General features: G+C 43.4%; 1 protein-coding gene across 3 annotated transcripts in view; it reads right to left on the bottom strand.

Moving 5' to 3' along the window:
• Positions 1-15,881, bottom strand: part of ARHGAP24 (Rho GTPase activating protein 24) — a 242,091-nt gene that overhangs the window by 97,359 nt on the left and 128,851 nt on the right. Inside the window, exon 1 of one of the 3 annotated variants that reach the window (XM_062574315.1) lies at positions 3,561-3,690. The exons of 1 other annotated variant lie outside the window; for it this stretch is intronic. The gene's annotated coding sequence lies outside the window, so the exon portion shown is untranslated. Of the gene's footprint in view, positions 1-2,665; positions 2,955-3,560; positions 3,691-15,881 lie in introns of those variants that run through there. One more of the 3 variants, XM_062574318.1, reaches the window with a different exon arrangement.

The raw sequence follows: 15,881 nt of genomic DNA, 5'->3' as shown, positions 1-15,881 counted from the left end.
TCCAGGCTTGTTGTGAAACTAAGGAGAGGTCACAGCACTGAAGGCTGAAGAACTTTTCTTTAATTTGATTTTGTTTTAAAACTCTAACACCTCAAGATCTCATGTCCTCCAAGCACTACCTAAGCGAGTCATGAACTACTGCTAACCTGCCTAAGCAGGACAGCAGAGTCGATGTCGTGCTCACCTCAGCAAAGATGGAAAGCACAAACTGGCTGAACGACAGGTAAAGAGATGCAGGATAAAGGTACATAAATAGTAATGAATAAAGCTCAAGCTGACAGGCTCCAACGGACCAGAATTGAGTAATATGACAGTGTCTCAAGCAAGCAGCACTGGGACCTGGGCAGCAAGCCTCCATGGTTTGTCCCTTACAGAGACTGAGAGAAGATCCCAGGCAGAAACTAGAAGTGCTGGCGCTTGCCTAAGACTCCCTGTCCTGATCCGATTCTCTGCCGCCATGCAGAGCGAGTCTCTGAGACTGCATCACATCAACATGACTGACTGCTTATGCCAGCATATTATGAAGATACCTCAAAGCATGCAAGAATCCAGGCTGCTAAGACATACATGAAGGTACAACTAGGAATGCATAAATGAAATTTATGGAGACCAATCAGCATTGATCCTTTTGCCTGGTTTGTTACTAACCCATGAAACATTCGGGATAACAAGGGGATGAAACGCAGGATACAACACCAGCAAACAAACTTCCAGTCAATCTTTATGGCAATTGTTAGGCTGTTGCATTTAATCACCAGAAACAGACTTAACATTTTGATCTGTGCAGACAGTACGGCGTGTCTCGGAAACGTGCCATTTGCGCGTCCTTAAATCTTATGATCAGCAGCCAGCAGTTACTGTAACTGATGCTTAAGGCAGGGAAGAAAATCCTCCCTAGTTACCTATGGACAAAACTCTGCGAGGCTGCCCAGTGCCCCAGGTTTCACATGGGAAAGCCAGCCGGTGCCAGCCTCACTTGCACTGAAGCTGCCCGAAACCAGAGCGAGGGTTCGTGCAGTACCTGGAGGGAAGCACACACACCGCAGACTGCAGGCGGCTGCAATGCGACCCGCGTGCCCAAACCACCTCCTGCCGTCGCACTGACTGTCACACGCAGGTGGGGGCTCAGAGGCCCCAGTCTGGCCCCAGCTGGATGCACAACACCACACACCAGGTCAAAGAATCGCTTCCTGGGCCCGGTAGGCCTCCACTCACACCGTGAAGCAGGCAGCCAAAACAAAACCAGAAGGTTTACATAAGCGTGATAATAAATTAGCAAAATGTGGCAAAACCCCAGGCAGGATATTTAAATCACTCTCTCCCAGCAGTCAATCCCAGAGGTTGATTGTATTGTGGTTAACTTAGACAAAAGTACAGCCTTAAAATTTAATTTTCATAAAGTTTAATGCTATGATAACATTAAGCAAAAGAGACAGACTAATCAGATGTCACTAAGACTTCTGCAATTTAAATTTCAGTGAAATCTCATCTATTTCTACTTCTCCGAAATGATCTAACTAATGCATTATACTACTCAGACTGTACAGCTCCAGATTAAGGGAGCTCCATCTACTGAATTCAGGTGATGGATTAATTGAGTGTTCATTTTAATCGCCTTCATTTCAATATCAGTGTTTTGCCTGGCAACTCAGCAATCAGTATTAAAGACTACTTCTGGAGGTAAAAGTCTGGATTTGCCAGAACCAATAACACCAAAACAGCTCATTTAAGTTTTAATATGCAGATTTTTTTAAATAAGCCTGAAAAGTCATTAAAGAACTTATATAAATAAGACTGACCATTTGCCTTCATTCAGCTTGGCTAAGTTCACACAAATTGAAGCCAAAAACATGCTGTAGGCGCTCTGCTGGTTTTGTCTGCATTAACGTACGTACAAATGCACGCACCTAACGGGAACAGGGTGAACACTGGACAGTGACGCCACTGCCTCACCCCTCTTTTCAAATAACCCTAAAGCCTACTGGAGGCAGGGAGCCTGAGCACAGAAGCTCAGAGAGGAGTGCAAGTGCCTGCCCAAAACCATGTATTTCTAAAATACACACACAGAGCACGCAGGGCAGGGCTCAGCACTTCAGCAGAGTTCACAGCAATCCAGCAATTACCCTTCTTTTTGTGTTCTACTGAGTAATTTAAGGAAGAGGCACACTTTTATTTTAAAGTAATGGTATCATAAAGGGAAGAATACCAGCAGTTATTTTAAAACATAACAATGCAGCTAAACTCCTTCAAGGCTTACCCTGAAGTCTGGGTCTGACTCTTAAGTACGGCATTTGAAAACATTGCACAACACAGTTAAAACGGAAGGGTGAGAACACAGGACAGCAAAGCACTGGTCAGCTACCCAGGGTGTATTACAAGTGCAACAGTTTTCTTGCCTACTCCCAGCTATCGCTCCAGTGCCTGGTGAAAAGAGTGAGTTCCTGAAAGACCAGCAGGCTGAAATCCTTTCCATCTTCAAAGCACACTGTAAAGAAGCTGTTGCACAGCATCAACTCGTACGAACTGACAAGGAGACAAGCAAGATGCCACTAAAGCCCAGACAGTTTGTCTGCCTGGCAGCATCCAAACAGGCTGTGACTACCGAGCCGAGGGAAACGCGCTTGCTATGGAAACAGGGAATAAATCCAAAGCTTCAAGCTCTCACCTGGCACACGCGCACACTCGCAGCAGGGTCAGCGCCGCCGCAGGCGCCTCCAGTGTGACAGCCAGCGCCGCCGCAGCGACCCGTGGCCAGCCCTGCCCGTGCTCCTGCTATCTGTTGCTTCGCGGCAGTTTCTCCCATGACTCCATCACCCAGGAATGGCAACCCCCTCGGCTCTCAGCACCCGAGCTGCGGGCGCTGCCCTTCGCCTCAGTCAGGCAGGGCTGAGCCGCACAAGGCCGAGGCAAGGCGAGCGTACGGGCGCCAGGCACAGACGCTAACCTCCAGGCACCAGCTTCCTTGGAGGGGGACCGACCCGCGTGAGCCAAGCTGAGTCGACCAGAGGTCCCAAGAGCAGCGCACGAGACAGCGTGAAGCCGGAGCGGGGCGGACCTGCGGCCCCGGGAAGGCCAGGCTAGGCGCTACGCGTGCACACAGCTTGCTGGCGCCAGCCCCCCTCCCCAAATATGGGCTAATCAGATCTCTCGCAGCCTGACTTCGAGTCAAAGGCAGGGTATTTTCTTTTACAAGTTAACAAGGTTAGCAGAGCAGAATGGACTGTAGCACTGCTCAGAGGCTACTTACCCAGGCACTGAAAAGGCTTTATTTTAGGGAAAGGAAAAGAAAAAAAAATCCTTCACTCTGGGAAACTAATTTCTTTTTTTGTTGTTGTCATTTGCTAACTTGCACAAGATCCTGTAAAATCCCAGAAAAGATTAGGAAAAAAGAAGAGACGATTTAAAAGCTGATGGTCAGGACAGGAATTTACGGAATGAAATCTTTAAGGGCAGGAGCGGATACAGACAGCCAGCTAACGCTTTGGTGCCCTGTCTCTGACCAGCTGATTCATTTCATGCACAGACTAAGCATTTTCCATAAGATAATTCCTTTAAAATACCTCGTCTTGATACGTGTTTCTCCGCATCAGCTAGGACTTCTCGGTGTAGCTAGAAGGCTATCGTGTCCCGTCTCGCTGCCTCTTCCAGTGGAGCTCTCACACTCGCGACGCTGCAGCTCCCCAGCCTTACAATCAAGTGGTTTGCTGTCAGAGAACTAAAAATAGTGCTAAATTTTTTTTGCTGAAGCACTTGCTTGAGTGAACATAATGCCACTAAGCCCATGCATTACTGAGCCGTACAGACCCTTAATAAGAAATATAACCCAGACCTTCCTGGAAATAGGGGGTGTTCTTTTTTTTTTTTTTTTTTTTTTTAACAAACCTTTCTCTTATTTGAAAGAGAGCATAGAATAAATTCTTTCTGACCACTAGAAGACAAAATGAGTAAAGTATTTTTAAGAATATCCTCAGGGAAAAAGTGAGTCACTTAAGCTGCTTTTCTGATAAAAGAACCCTGGAGGAAGTCTATCTCCCCAGTCAGCAATCTCTACGTTTGTTAGAGACCTACATACCCAACAGAAGTACGAAGTTTTGCCTTTGCTACTGCTGTTGTTTTGTCTTGCTTCTGTTTTTAATGGCTTGAACACTTGCTTCCACTGCAGATTTAGCACTGGCATGGGAAAGCGAGCAAGATTTCGTACCCGCTAACGCATTGAGACGACAATTAACAGAAGAGGCTGTCCTGCAGGGCTGTCAACAAGCCCTGAGCAAGAGAGTAAAGTGACCTGTAAGGATGCTGCATGTGACAGTTTATGGCACTGGCTGAGAAGTGCAGAAGGTCTCGGAATCAATTTTGCAAAGCTTTTCATTACTGCAGCTCAAAAGGAATCACTGAAGACAAAGCTTGCAAATATGTCACTCAAGGTACAGATGTCAGTGCTGCTGCAAATGTACAAGTGCGATCCCAGAAGCATATTTAGATACAAACATTCCAGTCTGTCTGTGCTAGACTCGCGCACGCTCACACCTTTGAACAGAGACCTACGCAGCAAGTGAGCTGACGAACGAGAAGCGCAGGTCATGGCTGGCAATGCTTTGTAGCATTGTAAAAGATTTGTAAAGCTAAAATCATTCTTTTGGTAGTTGCCTCACTTGTGAATTGGACTCCAGAGAACACTTCAAAGCAATGCAGGATTTCTGAGCCACATTCGAAGTCTGATTACTGCACTGTAGATATTAGACTATACAAGTATTAAAACAGATGGGAATCTAGGCTTCATTACATAGTATGCACCAGAGCAAAGCCATGAGAAGGTGATGCCTGTAACTTTAAATTAGTCTGTCCTACATGAAGTCACCATACTTAGTAACTTCATAACTCAGGATGAATTTGCAAGGAAAAATTCACTTCTTCACTTTAATAAAGAAATTGCCACTGCCAGAACCTTTGAAGAGTAGATTCCAGGTTAAAGAAATAGAACACGCACGCACACATACACACATATATAGATACATATATATAAGGAAGACTTTAAGATGGAAGTAAGCTCTAAGAAGTTAAAGAAATACTCAGAACATCAGAGGAAAGAAAATGTTTTAAATATTACTTTCTTTTGCTGATTTTCATATAGCTGCATAGAGGTACAGCTAGCCACAGACCCAGCAGTGCCATCATTCCTGCTCCCCAGCTATTATTTATAGAGAAAGAGCATTAACAGAATGCAAAGTTCTCACTAATTTAGCTTCACTCTGACATCTGTTACCTCCCATGAGTTGATCCTAATGAAAAACTACTTTAAAAAACATTTGAGGACCAGCTGCACCCAGTAAAGCAAAGTCACCAGAAAAGGTGAACATTGCCCTCCCAGCACCTCATACCTCTCTGCTAAAAGCCAGATCCTTCTTCTACTGAACCGCTCAACTGGAACGCTGCCATTAATATGAACACAGCCCTGGGTCACAGCCACTTACAGTCATGTTAAGCAAGTATTCCACTCACTATTATTTTTCTTAATGATTCACAACTCACTCTGCCCCATCAGAGAGGTAATGAGAGCGCTACAAACATTAACAGTCCTCCAAGTCTGACCAGCCAGCTTTCTGCAGCTGCTCCCACTGCAGTAAGTGATCTACGGAGCAATATGAATATTCAAGACACAGCCACCGCCTGAGGAGTCAGACGCTGGCTCATACTAAGTAGGAAAAGAGTGGAAACACGCAACTGAGTTTGCCAAGATTTGCAGAAGTTCACTGCTGAACTCAGGACAAGACTGCTACTTGCCACTGCCCTGCAGACAGCTGAATAACATTGCAAAAAAGGAACTAGAGGCCCATCACCAGAAACAGTGATGTTAAACCTCTCCCTGCCCCGGAAAAAATTCACTCTGAAGATCTACCTAAATCCCTGATTGTAATCAACCCCACTTAGTAAGGCGACAGGACAACAAGATTAATGCGCTTTGGAGCCAGCCCTCAAGTCTGGCATGAGCAAGAACGACAGTCACCTCTCGGGTCCTGTACAACACTGGAAGTTGGCAGTACCTGTAACGGAGAGGAAGGGAGCCAATTCTTACTCTGAAATCACAGCTTTTACCTTCTCTTAGATTACTGTAAATAAGTGACCTAGATACAGACCAGTGCAACATTCGCTGCTCACCTCTGTTAGTATCTTGCAAAATCCTGAAAGGCTGCACTTCACCAAGAGTCATCCTAGCTGACAACCAGCAGTCTCGGACAGTGCAAGAGAGCGAGCTGCTCTCCCCCGCTGAAATTCACTTCCAAGAAGCAGGGCTCGTGCAGGAAAGGAACCTCTTTAAAGAGAGATTACTGTCAGGGAGCATGGTATTTTGTCAATGACCTATTCATTCAACCACTTAAACTTCAAATATCCTGTTCAGTCATCATAAAGCAAGAAGTCCTCTCTGAACTCCTCCTCCTCCTATCAGTCCTTAACCATCATTTCATGAGCTGGCTTCTAAAACAGCTGGGGAAATTGTGGCTGTTTGACACAAAATCTTGTGCATGTCCAAGCATGTTGCCTGCACAACATCAAGAGAGCTGGCCTGAATCCTGTCTATGTCCAAACCTAAGTGACCCAAAACCAGGCTTCAGAGACCCCTGAAGAAGCCCTGAGAAAAGCTGTGGAGAAAGCCCAGCGAGCAAATCTGCAAAATTATCAACAACAGAACGCGTTATTTCATGTTGTAAAACGACATTCAAGTCCCCAGGAACATGGACTCTGGAATTTGTAGACTGCTGCTGGTGGTGCAGCAATGGGCTTGCGGTTCCCTATCAGTTTTCTGAATGGGTGGATATATATAATCTTAGGCATAGGGAATAAGGTAGATACTGTGGGAGTATGACTTATGAAAAAGACCACCAAAGGAATATTAATCAGTAGATACACGTAAAAAACATGATATAAAACAAAACACCATATTCTTAAGGATGGACCTTGTAACTGGAGAGGAGAAGGGGAGGAGGAAGAATTGACACGACTAATGCCTAAAACCTATTCAGTGCCAAGATCATAACATTGAGTCTACTCTATCTTGCACTACATGTAAAAGCAAAATAGTGAGCAATGCGCCACTCTCAGCCTCTGTCGAGGATAGAGCTTTTTCACATAGTTCCTAAAACAACGGAGTTCCAGCCCATGACGGAGCACGATTACTCAAACGAAAACTAAGTGCCATTCCTCTGTGTGAATGGTGAACCATACATTTCATCCAAGTACGCAAATACCTTTACAAAGTGCACTACACTGTAAACCAGGCTCTCAACTTCTGAATCTGCTCAATAAAAATTACATGAAAAATAACCTTCTATCATTCCTTCAGTCCATGGCGAGGAAAAGCTCTCTCCTTTGGTTCCCTTCAGTGTCTCCCACTTTAGCTGTTTCTTACACCAGGGAAAATTTGGAGCAATCCTTTGTAAACAGCACGTGTTTCTGTGCCTGCCCCAGCATTGGCCACGGTACTGCAGTGCTGGCCGTCGGTCCCCACCAGGGACACTCAGGCCGGGAACAGCTGTGTGCGTAGGAGGGCCAGGAACAAGGGGAGGGACAGCAAGAGGGGCAACATAACCAGTTTGGCTGACTGCAGCTCATTGCTTCCAGACCGTTCAACGAGTTTTCCTTTCCCACTGCCTGGCCGAGACATGGGGGAACTGTTTGCTAGAGGTTTCGCTTTCTTCCCAAGCAGGTACACGCTCACCTAGGGCTCTTCATCGCTAGTAATCAATGAAGGATCTTATCTGACATAAAAAATGGTTAGCAGTTTCTGCTGTAAGGTTCAGGGCCTGCTGCTTAAAATATTTGAGTTTTTAACATCCCAATGAAAAGTACTTTATTATTACTGGAGAGACTGTAATGGAGCACACCGGGATTATTCTTAACACTTCATGTGACTTCAGAAAGCAATTTTTGTTCCATTGAGTATGCTTAAATGGGACTCAAGCCTCTCCCTCCCTTCGGTTGTAGCAGTTCAAGGCAGGAATGTCTTCTGAGGTGCCAGCAGCATTACATTCATGTAGAGAGAGAGCAACACCCAGAAACATGAATTTTAAGGATCATACAGTAACACACACTGGACTGCAGCAGATCCTGTGTGTTTCCTGGCATATGTTTAATAACATGACCACAAATATATCAAAGAAGAAATTCTCAAACAGGACACTAATAGTGACAGTACCAATAGAGCAATAAGAAGGAGAAAACTTTAAAAAGCACAACAATCTCAACCTACTTTTTTATTCTCTTAATTAATTGGGTTCTTTGCTAAGACCTCCTAGAGGATGTTGGGATGTCCAGGTTTGGATCTGCATTTCCATGATCATGACCCAATGAAATAATTTCTAATAAAAGAAAAGCTATCAATTGGGCTCTCAAAACCATTAAAAAAGCATTATGACGACAGGCATTACTAGACATCCCTATGAGATGCTGAGCTGTTTTTCTCATTACACTGTTGGATGAAACAGTGCTACACACATTCCACCAGTAGGTGAAGAGTCAGTTACGTGCAGGACCGTAACAGTAACTTAAAGAAAATATCAAAAAGATTCCAAGAGATTCCAATCTCAGAAAATAAGAATCTGGCACAAAGATTACTTCCTGTGAGATACAGATGCAGCATCTGGTCTTGCATGTTTTAATAGAGGAATAAATCCGTCCCTGTTCTTGCCTTGTAACTTTGCTGCAGCTCAGTTCCAGTGCAGCTGATATGTTAGAAATGAGTGGGTTTGCATGTGTTTGTGCACTTTGAGGCTGTTTGTTCTATTCTCACAGCCCACTGGGATGCTCAAATAAGTCTTGGTATGGCCAATATCTTTTCATGAAAGCTTAAATCAGCTGTACCATACATAAGAAGGGCTCTCAGCTGCACAACCATTTAACTTGCCTGATTACATTTTTGGCTGCAATTCTGCCCTCCAACTCAGAGGATCCCTCTCCAGGAGCTAGGTCACAGGCAGCAATTACCAAAACACGCTACTTTTCAAAGAACTTATTTCTAAGGGAATCAGGAAAAATGGGAAGGGTTACTGCAAGTCTAGAGGAAACCCTCAGAAAACAAGTGGTTTTGCTCTTACAATCTGTTAGGAGAATGCCTTTCTTCCTCTTACATGTTTACCACAGTTGAAACTTACAGATCCATATAGACAAATTTGTACTCAAACAGCACTTTAGACATTAACTCACTTCCAGTTTTGATGCTGAAGTAGTACAGTGTTTGCATGACACATTTGTCTTCCTGACATAAGCAAACATCAGCTGTTATTGTGCTTGGTCTTAAAAAAGATGGCTAAATCAAATGGAGAATTTAGAAAGTTTACATGTGGATTCAAAGTTTATTACACAATTGTGTCAACTTGGAGTCAAGGTACAGCATATGGGATACAGCTACCCCAGGATGTTCTCAGAAGTAGTCTGGCACTTGATCTACATATGCTATAAATACCTTGTTTAAAAAGCAAAGAATGAGCTTTGGTATTTTAGACGATTATGCAAAATCAAGACATTTATGTGCGGAGGAGTAGCCATATGATTGTTTCACCTGTGTTTCCCTCTGCATCCTCAACATGTACTGCTGGTGAAAGCAGTTTCATGCTTTCAAATTCAGAAGGAAAGCAGAAAACAGGCAGAGGTTCGGGAGGTGAGAATGCTTTTGAAGTTGAACCATGAAAAATAACACCCTAGGTGAGCCAGGGAAGCACATTACTTGCTTTCTTAAATGGAAAGCAAAATACTTCTCAAATTCTCTACCTTTGGGAAACACAGAGAGCACCTCCTACACTGGACAACTGGGCAAACTACCTAAAAATCTCTTCTTAGCCCCTAGAGCTGTCCAGAGAATTTGAAGTGGCACTGCCGATTACACACGAACGTCCCAGCCCGTGAGGCTTTGCCCACATCAGCAGCACGAGCCCTGCGACTCTCCCCGCTCCAAGTTCCGTGAATTACTGACGGAAGTGACTTGCCCTCTGCCTAGGCGGCCTCATGCTGCTCTCTGCACTGGAGAACTCACAGAAGACCCACTGAGAGAGCCCAACCACGGTGAAGAAACACTCACTTCCATCAGAAGTGGTCAGAGCTAAGCCCTAGGCCACATTCAGAGCCCAAGAAACCTTGCATTGCACTAGGAAAGGAGAACGAAATCCACTTCCTACAGATCACTGAGCTGCAAGGCCACAAACATTTCTGATTCTCTGAGCTCCAGGCACAGCATGAGCCAGGGAGCCCAGGGCGGGAAGCTGCTCACAGCGCCTCACTCCAACTCCACAGAGGCAGGTCTAACTGCCTTTGCAGTTTCCTGCAAGGCACCAGGTTTGTGTCCCAGGAAGCTTTCTAACAGCTCAGGGACACCAGCCACCAGAATGGTGCAGTTCAACAACAATATCCAACAATGCAAACCACGGCTATGAATCAGGGGTTACAAACATTGAAATCACCTTAAACTCACAAGCCTTTGTCTTGTATCTTAATTAACACACTGCTTTTACATTTGCCTTCTGATTTTGAGCATCTTGACAGTTAACATCTTCAAAATTTCTTCTGAAACCACACAGGCTGGAAACCTTCTTTATTACTTCCACAGTGAAAGATGTGGTTCTCCTGAAAACTGTGATGATAGCCCCCAGAGCTGTAAAAACTCCCCAACCATCACCAAACACCTAGTAATAGCACCAAGGCTGACACCACTCAACATCATGCAAAGAAATGTTCAGTTTGCTAGCTAACTGCAAACTGTTCATAGTCTGCCATCTGCTCCACTATGCTGGTTCAGCGCTGCTACTGCTTATTTTTCATTTTTCCCTTAACACACGCTCTGGTGTCCAGGTTTGTGTTGCTGAACAGAGGCAACAGCCTTTTGCAAGGCGAAATGGCTCCTCCAGCTCAGGATTACATCTCTCCCACCCTCTGCACGAGCAGCTCACCCTGGCCTGTGCAGCCCGCCAGTTAGACAAACCCCTTGACTGCAAGTGTGCACCCTGCTCCCACCTGGTGCCTCTCTGATTTCCTGGCAGTCCCATATTTACTTTAGTGCCTACCACTAGAGCTAGAGTCCTTCCTCTTCAGCATGGCATCAGCTTCTTCGATCAGCCCTCCTCTTCACCAGCAGGGTGCAATGTGACCAACTGCCCTGTCCTCAGCTGCGGCATTTACTGGTGTAAGCAGGTCCTCTGGCAGGCCTGCAGGTTCCTTTGCTGTTCCCTCTGCCATTCTCTCCAAATTAGACACTGATAGCCACAGTTTTGTTGAGAGGATGAAAGTAAGAACAGCTTCCTCAGAAGAGCTTTGTCTTCTTAAACCATCTGTGAGACCTATAAAGGTCCTGAAGAAAATTGACTTACAACGAATTTATAAAATATTAACGATGGACAAATCATACATATGGACCCTAAAAGTTTTCATAAATTACTTACAGTATTAATCCCAAAGGAGACCCATCATAGAGTGTGTAACTCTGTCAAGAAGTCAAACATTCTGTACTTGCCTATAAAGGCAAGTGAGTAAAGCAAGCGTTCCTATATCCCAGAGTTTCCAGAAAGGCATAGCAGTGATGGCATAAAAATTAATTGTACACCATTTCCCAATTCACACAGACACTAAGATCAGTTTGTTACTCCAGAAATGTTAACTCAATTGCAAGCTGAATGACAACTGCCTTTCTGTACTCCACACTGCTCTAACTTTGGCAAAAGGGTCAAGGGAAAACACGGCCCAGAGGCAGGAACGCTGCTTCTGTACCCAAAGTACTTTTGTGCAGTTAGTAAGTGGAGATGGAAGAGCAGTGAGTAGTCACTCATTTTCCTATCCCTCATAGGTGAGTCCTAAAATAATAAAGGCCTACTAGGTATTAACAATTGTCTTCAGGAGATTAAGGGAAGAATCATTCCTATAGCTAATTCTAACAAAATGTTTTTGAAAAAGGTGTTCTACACCTACATGACGAATATGAGATTATTTCTCACAGCTGTGGTAAGTGGACAGATATTTGTATCCCCTTTTCGCAGATAGCAAAATAAATGTCAGGAGGCAACAGTGACCTATCTTAAAGAAATCTGAGAGAGGGACACCATATATAACAGAAATTAAATGCATTCATTCCCCTGACACTACTCACTCCACCACTACACTCCTCTACAGCTAATGAGGCTAGAGATAGTGAATTACCTATCTGCTTTGCTCAGGGTAAAGATACGTGTACGAGACAAACTTGTTCTGCGGTGAACAGGGGGATGGCAGTGATCCCATTTCCAGTTTGATTTCTTCAGCTCTGGTATGAGATGGACATCCCCAGGAGTCCCAGAATTTACTGTTCCGAGAAGCCACCCTACCTAAACAGTCTATTTTTGCCAGCTCTTTTAGCCACGATCTCATGCATGCTGTACAACTTCCAGTGGCTACTCAATAATCCTTAATTTCTTGGTCGGTCCTGACTAGAGAAAAAACAAGATATGAGTATCCTGAAAATGGCAGGATCAAAATGTGTTCAGAGCATACTTCTGTCAGAATTTTTCTAGGCTTTCTGCCAGCACTGAAGGATCTATTTTACAGACAAACCGTGACTTGGGGATAGACTCATAGCTCCTACGATATTTATGAGCTTTTTTTTTACTTTCACAGGGCTTGTTAGGGTATTAAACTATGCTGTGCTTCCATGACATGTGCAGCATGCTCGCGCTCACTACGGTGCACATGGATGGGAATGTAAATGCAGTTCCGCTTCCTCCTTTAGCAAAACAGAACTTGACTTTATATACTGTAATCATCTATTAACCAAGAGTATATGTTTCCATGTTCAGTGTGGTCTTCAACTGTATTTGCAAACATTTTACCATGCTACCTTAAGGAAGAGCCCTCATTTTCCAAGAGGACAAAGCATAATTTCTATTTCCTTTCCCCATGAAACCAGTAATCATGCTCTCTCTAGGTGACCCTGCTGAGCAGGGAGGTTGGACTAGATGATCTCCAGAGGTCCCTTCCAACCTTACTGATTCTGCAATTCTATGAATCTGTACCGAGTGCCAAAAAGCTGAAACATTTTGAAGGCTACTATGTTCTATATAAGTTTGTATCTATTACAAGCATATTAGGAACTTAGGGAAGTAAGCAAAAACAAATACAGCATCGTGCAAAGCATGATCGTTCTCACTACATGAATATACAAACACACACACATACAATCCACTTGTACAAGTACCTACCAAGTCCTGAGTCAGATACTCTGTATGTACCTATATACCCTACACGCTACGGAACAACACTTGAAAATAGCCAGGACTATTAACTGAAGGGCATGTAACAAAGACTTTTCAAATCAGCATGGTAATACAATGAGAATCAACCTTCGGACAATTCCAACAGTATGATGCACGGGATTATGTCCTGCAAGAAGACTTAAAATAATATCTACTGGAGTAAGAACAATTCAAGAAGCACACATGAATTTCTCATTAATACTACAAATCTAACATGTTCCAAGCTGCAGATGTAAGTTCAGATTCAGAAGCATAAATTTCCCCTTTTGTACACTTTTTAACCCTCTTTCTTGGATTTATAGCTACACCTGGTAGCACATGTTTTTTTCACAGGATGTTCATACTGCTTTCTTTTTAAAGGCTATCCAGACAAAATGTGTAGACGGGTATGGCGTTCCAGCTAGACCACAGTACTTCTAAAACCCCAATGTTTTTCCATCTCTTAGATAAACTATAGTCAGGTGCCATCAGCAAATATCTGCATTATTTGACATCCTTTACACAAACCAGAACAACTCAAGGAGTTCCTGCAATTACCGTAATTACAAAAAGAACAGCTGTACAAGCAGTGGCATTGAACCAGGGACCTTTAGATTTTCAGTCTAACGCTCTCCCATCTGAGCTACTTCATTTCTGAAACTGTGGCCTCTGCTGACCGATCAATTAGCTGAAGTTTAATTATTTTTAAGTAAATCATTTTTGTATACTATATCATACCTGAAATCTACAGTATCAGTCATGGTTAGCACTAAGCAACAACGCATTAATAAAGCAAGGCCTAATAAAAATCCACAATCTTTGAATAAAAGTGAAGCAGTTCAGAAATGAGATGCCGCAACATGCACATTGTTACAAACGCATACAGCCAGATACTTTAGCTTAGCAACTACAGTACTCTCATACCAGTTCATCTTCTTGAAAATAAGTTGGGCACAGCTGAAGCATACCCTAATCCAAAAAGCTGAGGAGAGAATTGCAAATATAACCCTTCCAGATGGCATGATCCTATCAAAGTTTCACATGTCAGTCTGCTCAGTTAATTAAAGGCCTTTCCTCTCTGGTTAATGGCAGGTCTGTGCAACAGAAATGGCACCAGAACAGATGTTAGTAAATTTGTCAAAGCTGCAAGATGATTGCTCTGACTACGGTGTCTTTTGAAGGGCTGCTCTATTTACATTCCTATTGACCTCTCATGTCAAATCTGGTAAATATTACCTCTTCTCTGGCTGCTTTACAAAACAGCGTAAGCCAGATTTCTTGGTGAAAGTCATTTGCTTTGAGAAAACACCATAGGACTGTAGGCAGCCTTAAAAAAAAAAAAAAAAAAAAAAAAAAAAAAAAAAAAAAAAGCTTCCAGCAGAAAAACCTTTAATGATGAAAAACATGCCCTAATTTTAAACATACCCTAATTTTAAATAGGCATTTGTCTACATTTTCTTTCACCTTATCAGTTAAGGATTCCCATGAAAAACAGCAGTCACAGCTTGAGAGGAAAGGACAGAAAAAGCTGTAGATGAGCTTGGCTAAGACAAGAAAAGACCTGTATTATGCTCCACATTTTGTGGTATCAAGAGCATCTATGGCAAAGCGGTACTCGCAGGGACACAGAAAGTCTTGCTATGCACCTTCGCATCGGAAATGGCATGTTCTTCCTGGGCACGATCGACATGCTCTGCGCAGAGCAGACCTTGACAAGGGAGGGTTGAGGTGCCAGCAGGTTATTGCCTCAGGGACTGAACAACATTAATGAAACACTTCTGAAAACATCACACTACAAAAAGCTCCCCAGCTACCCATGAAGGCAAAATAGTTGCCAGCAACATTACAGAGATGACACAACCCTTCAAAGCAACGTGACCCTGTATCTCACTTACTGAGCTGTTCATCTTAATCGGTAAATCTAAATAATATATTTTAATAGGCAAATATTTTATTTTCCAGATAAGAAAGTAACATTTCCCAAGATTAAAATATGCAATGTATCACAGCAAACAGTTTGATCTGAAAATATTTTTCAAACTCTCAGGGTCTGTTGTGTAATGAAGGAGGCAAGGGGCTTTCAAAGAAACAGGCAGGGCTGTCAAGTTGCACAGGAGGCACCATGTCTACATATGACTATAAAAGTGCAGTTCTCTCTGGTAGAGAGCACTGTTGGAAAAAAGACTGTTCCAGGCTGAGCAAGCAAAATTTCCTCATTTTCACAATTCTGTGCAAAAGCTCTTTAAATCTGAGATGCTCCAGGACAATGAGAAGAACTATAGTGTACAAAACCAGCGTTAATAGAGATATTAATTGTCTTCCACTGGAGCTGCTCAGAGCACGTGCCAAACTGAGTTACCATCACTTCAGCTTATCAATGTGTAAATTTAAACTATTAGGCTCATTTCATTTCACATACTAAGAGAGTGGAAGAGACTGAAAAATAAAAGTGCATATTAAACTGACTCATATACTCCCGATGTCAAGTTACGCATTACATCACTGAAAAAGGTGCAAAAGGAAGAGGGAAAAGTTAAACTGATAGGGATGATCTGCATCTTCTAACATCCTAAATCCTGCAAAACACTGATACAATTACAGTACAACTTCTCTTTCTGCTTTACACCCACTTTGGGGCAT

This window comes from Rhea pennata, chromosome 4, assembly GCF_028389875.1.
Source record: "Rhea pennata isolate bPtePen1 chromosome 4, bPtePen1.pri, whole genome shotgun sequence".
Taxonomy (NCBI): Eukaryota; Metazoa; Chordata; class Aves; order Rheiformes; family Rheidae; genus Rhea; species Rhea pennata.
The sequence above is the reverse complement of the archived record's forward strand: the minus strand, read 5'-3'. Positions and strand labels throughout refer to the sequence as shown.